Raw genomic sequence first — 15,439 nt, forward strand, 5'->3', positions numbered from 1 at the left:
TTGGTACAGCACTTAGCATATGGCCATGGTGCCAGTAGGCTTGTTCAATTGGAATCTAAAATTTCTACCCACCACCCAGTGATTGATTTAAAACTTTTCTTTTAACCTTAGGTTTATAAGGTGAAACAATCATGTATTAGAAAGTAAAATTTCACATTTTCCTTTTTAAAAACACCATTATTTGCTTGTCAACATGACTCCGTCAAACAATATAATCTTTATTCATCTTTGTCATAAATAATTAAAATATCCAGAGATTTTAAATGCCACGGCTGATGCAGTGTGGATCTCCATAGACTTTATGCAAATAGAAACGGGATAGGATATGTCTGAGTTTTTAAATGGTAAAGATCATAATTTTGTTTATACAGCAGCAAACAAAAAAGCCTATAATAGAAATCAGGATTATTGGTGGTTCTTTCTTGAATGATATTGTTAAAGATACAGCATTATTTTTTGCTTCTGTGCTTGATTAGAAATATATTGCATGGAGAATAAAGTGATAATTTGGAAAGAAACAGGAGAATTTTGCATAAGGGACTGTTGTGGCAACTGCATGCTGTGTATACTATAATTCTTAGCTAGTCATGCTGATTATAGCAGGTAGGTAAATAAGGAGAAGCAAGTCACCAGCAGCTATTTCCTCCTTGCAGAACTGCTTTTATTAAATTGTTCTCTACTGTGATCATCAGCCTATATTAAGGTAAAATATAAGAACATTAGTAAGCATATCCTGTCTGATCTTGGGACAGTAATCATCACGTTCATCATGATAAATTGCTGTTTCTGTATTATAAACCCTGTGCGTTGAGGAACTGATCAGGTTTCCCTCTGCCAGTGAACTTGGTAGAGTGCTCAGGGCCAAATTTGTGACTCAGTTGTAGTAAACCATACGGGTCTTTATGATGTACATTTTACACTCATTCTTAGTTGTGTTTTATATCCTTTGTTTCTTTCTTTTGCTCTGCTTTTGTTTATGCTTTTGAAGTAGTTTATGTAGTTCTGCAAGCCACATTCAATCTTTTCTGGAATAAGGTTAGGTATAAATAGACAGGCAATAGGGAAGTGGATAGGCAATTTCCAGTAAAGTGCTAATACGTCTTTTGGTTCTCTCCTTGAAATACCTCATAAGGAACACAACAAAATAATTCCCAGCTTACCACTTGATAAATCTTATAGTTTAAAGAGAAACATTGAGATGATATGGGAACCACACGCTGGGGACCAGGCTCTCTGAGGGGAGGTGGCGCCTTGGTTCTTGCGGGGCCGCAAGGCTGTGCAGCTGCCAGTTCTGCTGCCCCAGAGCCCAGTGGGGTGGTGGGAAAAATGAAGAATGAATTTTCTGCTGTTATCTTCTTCCTCACAAGGCGAGTTCAAAAACATGGTAAGTGGAGAAAAAAGGCCATTGTGAGATTTCCTGAGAAATTGACTCTGCTACTTCCAGAGAAATACAAAAATCAGTGATATCCAGAAAAGCCATCAAAAAGGCTTACAGATGTATTCGTGTCAGTGAGTTTCACAGTTGATCCAGAGGTCCTGAGCCTGTGACAACAGGGGCATCTTGTATGTCGACCTAGGTTGCCAAAAGGACTCACTCTGGGTGGGGAGCCATGGGAGATGTGCTGTCGGGATGGAGAGAAAAACAATGCGCTCATTGGTGCTTTTTAATTTTTTCATTTTATTTTTATTTTTTAAAAATATTTTTTATTTATTCATTCATGACAGAGAGGGAGACAGGTAGAGGAAGGCAGAGACACAGGCAGAAGGAGAAGCAGGCTCCATGCAGGGAGCCCAATGTGGGACTCGATCCTGGGACTCCAGAATCACACCCTGAGCCAAAGGCAGATGCTCAACCATTGAGCCATCCAGGCGTCCTGGTGCATTTTTTTTTTAACTTAAATTCAATTAGCCAACATAACAGTACATCATTAGTTTAAGACATAGTGTTCAATAATTTATCAGTTGCATATAACACCCAGTGTTCATCATGTCACCAGTTACCCTATCCCCTGCACCCATCTCCCCTCCAGCAACCCTGTTTGTTTCCCAGAGCTAAGAGTCTCTTCCTCTCTGATTTCTTTCCATTCCATCTTCCCTTCCTTCCCCTATGATCCTCTGTGCTGTTTCTCGTTATCGACCTATAAGTGAAACATACGATAAGTCTTTCTCCTACTGACTTATTTCATTCATCATATCACGCTCCAGTTCTATCCAGCTTTGATAGCATTACCTCTGATTTTCATTCAGGATCCTCTCTTTCAGATGAAGAAATAAGTAAGGAAGTAGGAGTGAAACCCACTTCAGTGACTGCAACCCCAAGCCTTTGTACCAGATTTCAGAACTGATATTCTTGCCTCCTCCAATAAGGCACCCTTTGTCCAGAAAGAAGCCAGGAATGTGCTGAGGAAATGGCCATCAGAATCACTATTCTCTTCCTATTCAATCTGGTTGTCCAAATCAAGGAATTAAGAACAAACCATATCACCCAAATCCAGTAACATGGGTACCTCCTGGAAAGCATTGTGACAGGAATCACTGGATTAATCTTCACGTGTTAGCACTCTACTACCTCCTTTTGATTTGGTTGGTGTTAATGTTGAGAGAAGGTAGGATAAGCCTGACCACATATTAAAAGTTAAATGTTCATACTCATAGTAGTAAAGTTAGATGGGCCAAACCATTAAACTTATTTTTATAGAGAAGTTGTTGACAATAATCTTTCTTAAAATATATATGTACTTTAAATATATTGATAGAGTTTGAGAAACTTTATTAAAGTTAGTCAAGTACCTGAGTTTTTAATATTGGACTTGAGTATTTATATATCGTGCATCAACTCTGTTGGATATGAGAACAGTACAGCAGCAGGTGATCTGTTCTAGTATCTTTGAGCATTTACTTTATGGGAGGTATGTAAGTTATACACAAGGAAATCTCTTTTATGTCATTGTTTAGAAGAATTGCGTGAACCATGTTGCAAATAAAAATAAATAAAAAGAACTATTTAGTTATATTAGTCATTTGGCTCCCTATACCATACAAAAATATTGAAATAATTTTGGCTGCAACCAACCCACTGTCTTTTCTAAGGGTAAGCCTGTGATTTAAATGCCCAATTTTTCATTTAAGTATCAAAAAGAAGGAATGCTTATGGTCTATATTCAAATTATCCAGTCACACTAATTTGATTTGCTTGATAAAGATTATTGGAATTGGTTGCATTTTAAACAGTTATGCAAGTGGAACTATAAAACAATCTATATTTTTAATAAGTGGCAAATCTTATATCACTAATTAAACTAAGTAGATATTTATTAAGGTATGTGTGAAATAGTGTTTGCAGAACTGTGGATACAGCACTGAACAAGACAAAACTCTTCCCTTGAAGAACAGCTTTCTTCTAGGAGTTGAGAAACAAATGAAACAAATTTATGTAACATTATTTTATTGATTCTGGTCTGTGAGGCTTAATGCTGAACGTGTATGATACTTTTTAAGAGATCTGTTACTTCCCTAGAAATCATAAAATCCTAATCAGAATTTGAAGATATAGAATCAGGTAGATTAAAAAAAAAAAAAAAAAGACGAATTTGACCCACTGTGGGCTTGGATCCCTGAGAAGCCATTGGCCTGGAGGTGGCGCTGTGAAGTTTTTCTTTAAGTGAGGGGGCTCCCACTTCTCTGGAGGGTGACAAGAGAGACAGAAAATGGAAAATTAACACTGGTCAAACAAGTACATCCTGGAGGGCCAAGATTGAGGGAATACCTATAAGCAAAGTGAAAACAGAACCTGGGACTAAAGTCTAGTCAGGAGTTAGAGATTGCCAGAGGTTACCCTAGAGCCATGGCATCAGAAATCACCTCATTGTTAAAAAAAAAAAAAAAGAAAAGAAAAGAAAAGAAAAGAAAAGAAAAGAAAAGAAAAGAAAAGAAAAGAAAAGAAAAGAAAAGAAAAGAAAAGAAAAAAATAACCTTGTACTTACTTACATTGCATCTACTGTTTCATGCCTTTTCTCCTTTAATCAGCTTGCTCACCTCTCAGCAAGTCTTCTTTTCCTTATCCTTCTAGTCTCAGGGAGGCTTCATCTTCTCCAGAAACCCAGGTTGAATGAAATGATCTTTATTGGTTCTCATACTACCCTGGACCTACTTCCATTATTTCTTTCACCATATTACATATGAAGTTCTCCTTCGAAGTGTCTGCCACACTCATTAGACTAAGAGGTTCTTTGATGGTGTGGACTGAACCTTCCTTCATTTTCCTCAGTGCCAAATACTTTAGGTGCTAAGCAAAGATTTATTGAGTTAAACTGAACTGCATCAGGCAGTGTTAAAGAACCAGGGAGCATGAAAGCACTATACGTATCATCGATCACATTCTCAAACACCCACAAGGCCTGGCAGGTAGTATAAATAAACAAGTGCATATTCTGTCTATGGAGGACAACTGCTCTAATCCAGATGGTTCTTACCCAGTGGAACTGCAGCCCCATATTGCCAGGTCTGAAGTTCTGGAGAAGTCAGAAGGGTCCATTTTCTAAGTCAATATTTTTATCTTAGATCTTAGTGGCAATAAATTCAGTTTTAGAGATTTTCTTTGGGCCAAAAATACCCTGGCTATTTCCAGCATGGGTATGCCAGTTGTGTTGCTGCCGTGATTTTTTTGCTAGTAACTACAAAAAAACAACTTTAGATATCTGAGACAAAACAACAATGGCAAACAAAAGAAAAGAAAAAAGAAAGAAATATAGTGGAGGATTTTGGGGTAGGGATAGTCAAAGAACTGGGGGAATAAATAACTAGGTTTGAGGCAGGACAGAGCCTGGGTAGTGACAATGAGTCCTGGAGACAAAAGTAGTGGACAGAAGAGTAGCTGGACCCCAGCAGTCTTCTGTCTGTGTCAGGCAACCAGGACTTTTGATTACTGGTGTAGCTGCCAGATGTAGCAAATAAATATACTGGACACGTAATTAAATCTGAATTTCAGATAAACAACCAATAATTTTTTACTATGAGTATGTCCCGCACAAACCTTCATTTTAGCAATTCTAATTACTAGGAGTCAGAGTCTGAGTTCCCTCCTTCATTTGGGTCACACATCTATTCTTTGTCCACTGAACGAACCATCTAGGAACACTGCACATAATGGTAGAGAGACTTCTAAAAGAAAATTGGGGTCTTCAACCATAGGAAAAGGCAAGTAATGTTATGATGTCAAAACGGACCATTCTCTCTCTTTCTCAATCATCAACATATATATACTCATTATTGTCTTTTTACATACACTCCTAAGAGGGTTATACTAAAAATATTTTTTAAATGTTGATAAGTCTGGTAAAGGTTCTCTTCTGTGCTGCATGTTATCTGTTCAGTGGCTGGATTATAGGCAGGAGGTCTGTGGTCCCAGTGGAGGATCCAAGGAAGTGCTAGAGAGGCATGAGGAGCTCTTGTTAGCAGCTGTTTACTGTGCAATATACAAGTATTACATGGCACAAGGACAAACCTTAAGAAAGTGATTGTCTTTGTTTAGAAAAATACCTTGATGGGATGTTTTGACAGAGTTGGAGTGCTGCTATGAAATAACGGAGGAAGAGAAGGCGAAAACAGTCTGTGAGAAGTTAACATGAAGCTGAATCCATGCCAAGGAAGAAATTGAAGAGGAGTTGAAGAAGAAGCAATGTGAGGATGCACACAGCCACTGGCTGGGCTCTGTGGAGAAGGGTGGTCATTGAGGAACATCTGACGGCATGGGCGCTAAAGGACTTCTAAATGGTAATGTTTAATATTAAAATTTAAATTGGTGGTTGTGCTAGGGTAGCATACAAATGCTTTATGAGAGTAGTTTTGGAAGAAATAATATAAAAGGAGGTATGTTCTGCATGTGGGTTAGTGCAGACAGGAAAGAAGACAACAGTCATGGGAAGTGGGATGTGAGTGAGCTTGAGAACTCATGGATGCAGAACTATAGAATGTAGGCACCATAGGAGATGTGAGCTGTTAAGAATTCCTTTGAACTTCATGTGTATGGTGGTGGTGGTGGGGAGTCTAGCATTTTACAAAAATTTAATTAAATATCAGAGTACAGGGTGAGTCCAGCTGCCACTTGAGTCATATATATAACCTAGGTGGATAATTTATATTATGCAGTTGTAGCTTTTATATTAACCACAGATTCCTTCTTTCTAGAGACTCTTAACATCTCTGCTGTCAGGAGTGGGCTGACTGTCTCAGCCCTGTTCCTCATTCCCAGAGTCTTCTCTTGTGTCATTCTTTCATCCCAAATCTTGCATAGCTCAAATCTTAACTCTCCCTCTTTCTTGTAAGTTGCATCAGTTCTTTATTGCCCTGTGTTTACGTAGAGTCTAGTAATTACTGTACAAGGGCTAAGTTAATGGAAAGATAATACATATGCTCCCACTCTTGCTGCTACTATCCATACTATTTTATTTAGTTAGTTTTATCTTTTACATCTGCACATTCCACCCATTTTATAGCATATGACTAAGATCATGGGCCTCTTGGGTCAGACCATCTGTATAAAAAAATCTTAGCTCCACCACTTGTTCTCAAGCTATGAGTACCCTCTGTGCCTCAGTAGCCCCCTCCTATAATTTAATGAGGTTATTATTTTAATAGGGTTCTTATTTTAACTGGGTCTCAGAATCATAAAATTGGATGAATATGATTGTTGATTTATGACTAATTCTCATTATCATAATAATTCCATTATTACTCCATTCAAGGCAACTTTTTAAACCGTCTCTCTAGAAGACTCTTATGAAACCATCCAGAAATACAAAACTAGGATGCTGATAATAACTGATTCTATCTGCTACCCCTTTGTCTCTCTTGTCCATGGCAACTACCATCCCAGATGTGGTACTTACCATTGTCTCTCTCCTGGTAGTACACTTCTATTATGTTTCTTTACCAAAACGTTTTAGTCATTTTAAAATTTATAAAATGAAAATGTCAGACTAATATATAAGCTTTTAAAAATAAGTCTATTTTTGAGAATAAAAAATAAATATTAAATTAAGGCAATATTATCATTAACAAAGAAAGCCCAAAAGAATCTACAATTAGCAATGATGAAAGAAAGAAGTTACCAAGGAGCATATTCATTCTTATACAGCAGGAACAGTTAAGAAAATTTAATGAAAAAGAAGGTTATCTTTGGGCAACAACAACAAAAAATCAAAGATACAGAATTAAACCTGACAAAAGATATGAGAGACATCTTGGGAAATCTATAGACATAACTGAAATTGAAGAACTACATAGATAAAGAGATATATATGTTCGTGAGAGGAAGAACAGACTTTAAAATTAATACAGAAAGCCAAAGGGCTCAAGAGATCTCAGGCACTACCAAATATCCAGGCTTGTTTAAAAGCTACAGCAATTATATTTTGGTGGAGGGACAGAAAAATCAATCAATGAAATATAGATTGCAAGACACACCCAGAAAATGTGGAACTTTGATATATAAAAGACGTAGCACACCAAATCATTTGGGGAAAACAGCTTTTAAACAAGTGGAGTTAGATGAAAGTTATACCTAAGGAAACAGATGAAACTGAGTTTCTCCCTATACCATACCAAAAAGCAACTGCAGATGCCTCTTTAATTTGGAAATCAGTTTGGTTTTATGTTGTAAAGTGGAGCATATGCATAGACTATGATCCAGCAATTCTTCTCTTAGGTACATGCCTAGGAGAATGTCCTGTATAACCTACACCAGGAAACCTGTACAAAGATGTTTATAGCAGCCCTGTTGCATAGTAACAAAAACTTGGAAATAACGAAATTGAAAAAAGAAATGGAAAATAAACTGTCTTATTTTGGTATGCGCTTAGAATAAAGTACTCTGCACCAGTCAACACAAACAAACTACACCTAGACATCAAGATATGGATGATTCTCAGCAATGCAATTTTAGGTGAAAAACGCATTGATGATCATGAGAGAAATGAGCTGGCTTTCCGTCCTTTGTCTGGCTTTGCTCTCTTGGTTGCTGTCTTCACAGAATGAATTTAGGAATACTTCATCTTTCTCTTCTCTAAAATGTTTGAAGAAGATTGGATTGATCAGTACCTTAGAAAAGGTACTGACTGTGAAGCTTTATGCACCTAGAGGTTCAGGGAAAATGCTGCTAAATGTTTAATATTCAGCTTTTGGTTATTGGTTGGGTGAAAGGCAAAGTGGCTAATCTGTAGTGCTTGACAGTTTCCTTCATTTAGATTCTCCCACCATTACTGATTTCAAGCTATTGGTGTCAGTATGGTATCACTGAACAAGGCTGGAGATGGTGCTCCCAAAGATCCACCATAACCCATAATTTCTGCTTTTGCTCTGCAGTCACTCTAAAAGCAGTCTCTATGTCTCAGAAATTGGAGTCAGGGGCTCTAAAAGTAATCAACCCCCCCAAAATAAAATAAATAAAAAATAAATAAAAGTAATCAAACGCTACATGATGATGTGATGTTAAACCTCTCCTCACACTCCTCCCAGCCTCCCATGTGCACTGGGGAAAATGACCAGTGCATCTTTGCCTCCCTCCTTGGACCTCTTACCTGCATGGGGGATAGTGGGAGTGGAATAACTTATCCAGAATAAAATGGGAGGAAAGGGAATAGAATTAGTGGATGATGTGACACCCACAAATGTCTTCATCTACAAGGAAACTTCAAGGGAAATTATATAGAATTCTGGGGTTTTAAGGGCCCTTGGGTGGCTCAGTTGGTAAAACACCTGCCTTCTCCTTGGGTTATGATCTCGGGTGTCCTGGGATCAAGTCCTGTGTCCAGCTCCTGCTCAGTGGAAAGTCTGCTTCTCCCTCTCCCTCTGTACCCTGCCCTTCCCCTGCTTGTTCTCTTTCTCTCTGTCAGATGCTGGGGTTTTCTCTGCACAATAAACTGAGTGGGTATTTTAGAAAGGTCTTTCTGAATCTCTAGTTGGATCTCCTGTGATGTAGCAGTGGCTCTCCTTTGGCTGATCATTCCTTACTCAGTGTTTTCTCATTAGTTAATTAACATGTATTAAGAAGCAATAAATATTTGTTTATTAAATATTAATTAAATCTTGAATATTTTGCTTATCTAATATACCTATATTAAATATTAATAACTTATAAAATAATATTTTAATAAATATTTTATAATGACATAATAGCAATTTATAAAATATGGATAAATATTCATTGAACATCTGTTCTATCCTCTAGAATAAGTATGCTTTAAGTACTAGGATAATTGCATGAGTAAAAGAGACACAAATATCTGTATTTTCCAAATCAATTCTCTTTCCATCCTGTTCCACAGGGGAAAAAAAAACAACCCACAATTCTTTGTTTTCTTTTTTATTTATTTGTTTATTCATGAGAGACATAGAGAAAGAGGCCGAGACATAGATGGAGAGGTGGGCTCCTCAGAGTGAGCCCAATGCAGGATTCCATCTCCAGACCCGGGATCATGCCCTGAGCCAAAGGCAGATGCTCAACCACTGAGCCACCCAGGGATCCCATTCTTTGACTTACCCGAAGAGGGGAGCGTCATCACTTTGGACAAGCCGTGGAAACTTGTCTTAGCCTCACTGTTAAAGCAGCTCGAGTTCTCCTCTCTACCGTCTTTCAGATTTCTAGAGACAAAGGTTAGATTTCAGTCTGCTGTGTCTCTAATAACGAAGGTTCTCTGGTCTTACTAAACCCCCCTATTCATCTATCTCTTAATCATTAGACTTGTTTTGAGGGGACTGGAGCCACCTGTCACCCCTTCTTGGAAGAAGAGGGCTTGGGGCTCAAAGGGTACATTTTGCCAAAGAAACTTCTTCATAGAATCCTCTCCCTCACCTACCCCCTCTTGGTGATGCAGGGTCATTGAGGGCAGTGGACAAAAGAGTTCTTTAGATGTTCCACAGTGCAAAAAGTTGCTCTTATTATAGCATTGGGACAGGACCCACTGGCAGAAAGAGTTGCACTTGTTATTATGAGGTGCAACTGATTATTTTTAAGTTGGGGGTGGGGAGAGGGAGCAGAGGGATAGAGATAACAGAGATCTTTAAAGCAATTTCTGTATGTTTTTGTTTTGTTTTACATATGTTTAATTTTTTTTTGTATTTTTTTATTGGAGTTTGATTTGCCAATGTATAGTATAATACCCAGTGCTCATCCCATCAAGTGCTCCCCTCAGTGCCCATCACCCAGTCACCCCATCCCCTCACCCACGTCCCCTTCCACTACCCCTTGTTCATTTCCCAGAGTTAGAAGTCTCTCATGTTTTGTCACTCTCTCTGATTTTTCCCATTTTCTCTTCTTTCCCCTATGGTCCCTTTCACTATTTTTTATATTCCCCATATAAGTGAAACCATATGATGATTGTCCTTTTCTGATTGACTTACTTCATTCATCATAATACCTTCCAGTTCCATCCACATCAAAGCAAATGGTGGGTGGGTATTGGTCATTTCTAATGGCTGAGTAATATTCCATTGTATATATATCTCACATCTTCTTTATCCATTGATCTTTCGATGGACACCGAGGCTCCTTCCACAGTTTGGCTATTGTGGACATTGCTGCTAGAAACATCGGGGTGCAGGTGTCCTGCTGTTTCACTGCATCTGTATCTTTGGGGTAAATCCCCAGCAATGCCATTGCTGGGTCGTAGGGTAGCTCTATTTGTAACTCTTTGAAGAACCTCCACACAGTTTTCCAGAGTGGTTGTATCAGTTCACATTCCCACCAACAGTGCAAGAGGGTTCCCTTTTCTCCACATCCTCTCCAACATTTGTTGTTTCCTGTCGTGTTAATTTTCACAATTCTCACTGGTGTAGGTGGTATCTTATTGTGGTTTTGATTTGTATTTCCCTGATGGCCAGTGATGTGGAGCATTTTCTCATGTGCTTGTTGACCATGTCTGTCTTCCTTAATGAAATTTCTGTTCATGTCTTTCGCCCATTTCATGACTGGATTGTTTGTTTCTTTGCTGTTGAGTTTAATAAGTTCTTTATAGATCTTGGATACTAGCCCTTTATCTGATATGTCATTTGCAAATATCTTTTCCCATTCTGTAGATTGTCTTTTAGTTTTATTGACTGTTTCTTTTGCCGTGCAGAAGTTTTTTTATCTTAAGTCCTGATAGGTCATTTTTTGCTTTTGTTTCCCTTGCCTTCATGGATGTATCTTGCAAGAAGTTGCTATGGCCAAGTTCAGAAAGGGTGTTGCCTGTGTTCTCCTCTAGGATTTAGATGGATTCTTGTCTCACATTTAGATCTTTCATCCCTTTCAGTTTATCTTTATGTATGGTGTAAGAGAATGGTCTAGTTTCATTCTTCTGAACATGGCTGTCCAATGTTCCCAGCGCCATTTATTGAAGAGACTGTCCATTTTCCAGTGGATAGTCTTTCCTGCTTTGTTGAATATTAGTTGACCATAATGTTGAGGGCCCATTTCTGGATTCTCTATTGTGTTCCATTGATCTATGTGTCTGTTTTTGTGCCAGTACCACACTGTCTTGATGATCACAGCTTTGTAGTACAACTTGAAATCCGGCATTGTGATGCCCCTGGCTCTTGTTTTCTTTTTCAATAATCCCCTGGCTATTCGGGGTCTTTTCTGATTCCACACAAATCTTAAGATTATTTGTTCTGACTCTCTGAAGAAAGTCCATGGTATTTTGAGAGGGATTGCATTAAACGTGCACATTGCCCCGGGTAGCACTGACATTTTCACAATATTAATTCTTCCAATCCATAAGCATGGAATATTTTTCTTCCTCATATTCTTTCAGAAGTGTTCTGTAGTTTTTAGGGTATAGATCCTTTATGTTAGGTTCATTCCTAGGTATCTTATGCTTTTGGGTGCAATTGTAAATGGAATTGACTCCTTAATTTCTCTTTCTTCAGGCTCATTGTTAGTGTATAGAAATGCCACTGATTTCTGGGCATTGATTTTTGTATTCTGCCACACTGCTTAACTGCTGTATCTAACAATCTTGGGGTGGAATCTTTTGTTGTTGTTGTTTTTTAAAAGATTTTATTTATTTATTTATTTATGTATCTAACAATCTTGGGGTGGAATCTTTTGTTGTTGTTGTTTTTTAAAAGATTTTATTTATTTATTTATTTATTTATTTATTTATTTATTTATTTATTCATGAGAACACAGACAGAGAGAGAGGCAGAGACACAGGCAGAGGGAGAAGCAGGCTCCATGCAGGGAGCCGGATCCTGGGACTCCAGTATCATGCCCTGGGCTGAAGGCAGATGCTCAGCCACTGAACCACCCAGGCATTCCTCTTTTGGGTTTTCTATGTACAGTATCATGTCATCTGTGAAGAGGGAGAGTTTGACTTCTTCTTTGCCAATTTGAATGCCTTTTATTTCTTTTTGTTGTCTGATTGCTGAGGCTAGGACTTCTAGTACTATATTGAATAGCAGTGGTGAGTATGGACATTCCTGTCATGTTCCTGATCTTAGAGGAAAAGCTCTCAGTTTTTCCTCATGGAGAATGATATTTGCTGTGGGCTTTTCGTAGATGGCTTCTAATGCTGAGGAATGTTCTCTCCATCCCTACACTCTGAAGACTTTTGATCAGGAATGGATGCTGTATTTTGTCAAATGCTTTCTCCGCATCTATTGAGAAGATCATATGGTTCTTGTTTTTTTCTCGTGTTGATGTGATCTATCATGTTGATTGTTTCACAAGTGTTGAACCAGCCTCGCATCCTGGGGATAAATCCCACTTGGTCATGGTGAATAATTTTCTTAATATATCGTTGGATCCTATTGGCTAGTATCTTGTTGAGAATTTTTGTTTCCTTTTTCATCAGGGATATTGGTCTATAATTCTCCTTTTGGTGGGATCTTTGTCTGGTTTTGGAATTAAGGTGATGCTGGCCTCATAAAACGAGTTTGGAAGTATTGCATCTCTTTCTATCTTTCCGAACAGCTTTAGTAGGATAGGTATTGTTTCTTCTTTAAACGTTTGATAGAATTGCCCTGGGAAACCATCTGGCCCTGGATTTCTGTGCCTTGGGAGGTTTTTGATATCTGCTTCAATTTCCTCCCTGGTTATTGGCCTGTTCAGGTTTTCTATTTCTTTCTGTTCCAGTTTTGGTAATTTGTGACTTTCCAGAAATACATCCATTTCTTCTAGATTGCCCAATTTATTGGTGTATAGCTGCTCATAATACGTTTTTAAAATTGTTTGTATTTCCTTGGTATTGGTTGTGATCTCTCCTCTTTCATTCATGATTTTATTAATTTGAATCTTTTCTCTTTTGTTTTTAATAAGGCTGGCCAATGGTTTATCTATCTTATTAATTCTTTCAAGAACCAACTCCTGGTTTTGTTGATCTGTTCTATGGTTCTTCTGGTCTTTATTTTATTGAGTTCTGCTTGAATCTTTATTATCTCTCTTCTTGTGCTTGGTGTATGTTTTATTTTATTTTATTTTTAAAGATTTTATTTATTTATTCATGAGAGACACAGAGAGAGGCAGAGACACAGGAAGAAGGAGAAGCAAGCTCCATGCAAGGAGCCCAATGTTGGACTCAATCCCGGGACTCCAGGATCATGCCCTGGGCCAAAGGCAGGCACTAAACCACTGAGCCACCCAGGGATCCCCTGGTGTAGGTTTTATTTGCTGTTCTTTCTCCAGTTCCTTTAGGTACGAGGTTAGATTGTGTATTTGAGGTTTTTCCAATTTTTTGAGGGATGCTTGTATTGGGATATATTTCCCTCTTAGGACTGCTTTGCTATATCCCAAAGATTTTGAACAGTTGTACCTTCATTCTCATTAGTTTCCATGAATCTTTTACATTTTTCTCTAATTTCCTGGTTGACTCTTTCATCTTTTAGCAGGATGCTGTTTAACCTCCTCGTGTTTGAGTTACTTCCAAATTTCCTCTTGTGACTGTGTTCTAGTTTCAAAGAATTATGGTCTGAAAATATGCAGGGGACAATCCCAATTTTTTGGTATCACTTGAGACCTGATTTGTGGCTCACTATATGGTCTATTCTGGAGAAAGTTCCATGTGCACTTGAGAAGAATGTGTATTCAATTGCATTTGGATGGAAAGTTCTATAAATATCCTTGTAATACATCTGGTCCAGTGTATCATTTAAAGCTCTTGTTTCTTTGGAGATGATGTGCTTAGAAGATCTGTCATTTGCAGAAAGTGCCATGTGGAAGTCTCCCAGTATTAGTGTATTATTATCTATGTATGTCTTAACTTTGGTTATTAATTGATTGATATACTTGGAAGCTTCCACATTAGAGGCATAAATATTCATGATTGTTAGGTCCTCTTGTTGGATAGATCCTTTAAGTACGATATAGTGTCCCTCTTCATCTCTTACTACAGCCTTTGGGATAAACTTTAATTTATCTGATACGAGGATTGCTACCCTTGCTTCCTTTGAGGACCATTAGAATGACAAATGGTTCTCCAACCTTTCATTTTCAGGCTGTAGGTGTCCTTAGGTCTAAAATGAGCCTATTGTAGACAGCAAATAGTTGGGTTTCACTTTTTTATCCAGTCCAAAACCCTGTGTCTTTTGATGCGATCATTTAGCCCATTCATGTTCAGAGTAACTATTGAAAGATATGAATTTAGTGTCGTTGTAATACCTTTTCAGTCCCTGTTTTTGTGGGTTATTTCTTTGGGATTCCTCTTTCTTTTACAGGGTCTCCCTTAATATTTCTTGCAGAAGTGGTTTGGTGGTCACGTAGTCTTTCAGTTTCTGCCTATCTTGGAAGTTCTTTATCGCTCCTTCTATTCTGAATGAGAGCCTTGCTAGATAAAGTATTCCTAGCTATATGTTCTCATTTAGTACTCTGTGTATATATTATGCCATTCCTTTCTGGCCTGCCAGGTCTCTTGGAGAGGTCTGCTGTTAATCTGATAGTTCTCCCCATATAAATTTAATCTCTTGTCTGTTGCTGCTTTAAGGATTTTCTCTTTATCTTTGGAATTGGCAAGTTTCACTATTGAATGTCAAGGTATTATATGGTTTCCATTGATTTTAGGGAGGATCTTTCTATCTCCTGGATATGAATGCCTGTTTCCCTCCCCAAATTAGGGACGTTCTCAGCTATGATTTGTTCAAATATGCTTTCTGGTCCTCTGTCTCTCTCGGCATTTTCTGGAACCCCAATTATACATAAATTCTTCCTTCTGAGGCTACCATTTATTTCCTTTAACCTTTCCTCATGATCTTTTAATTTTTTTTTCTTTTTTCCTCAGTTTCCTTCCTTGCCATCAGCTTGTCTTCTATATTGCTCACTCTTTCTTCCACCTCATTAACTCTTGTCATTAGGACCTCCAGTTTGGATTGCATCTCATTTAATTGATTTTTAATTTCAACCTGCTTAGATCTAAATGCTGCAGTCATGAAGTCTCCTGAATCCTTTATGCTTTTTTCCAGAGCCACCAGT

General features: G+C 38.0%; 1 pseudogene; it reads left to right on the forward strand.

Annotated features, from left to right (window-relative positions):
• The first annotated feature begins 1,326 nt into the window (after positions 1-1,326).
• On the forward strand, positions 1,327-8,034 carry LOC121498578 (annotated as a pseudogene).
• The last annotated feature ends 7,405 nt before the right edge of the window (positions 8,035-15,439 follow it).

Source organism: Vulpes lagopus, chromosome 9 (assembly GCF_018345385.1).
Source record: "Vulpes lagopus strain Blue_001 chromosome 9, ASM1834538v1, whole genome shotgun sequence".
In the NCBI taxonomy this organism is placed as follows: Eukaryota; Metazoa; Chordata; class Mammalia; order Carnivora; family Canidae; genus Vulpes; species Vulpes lagopus.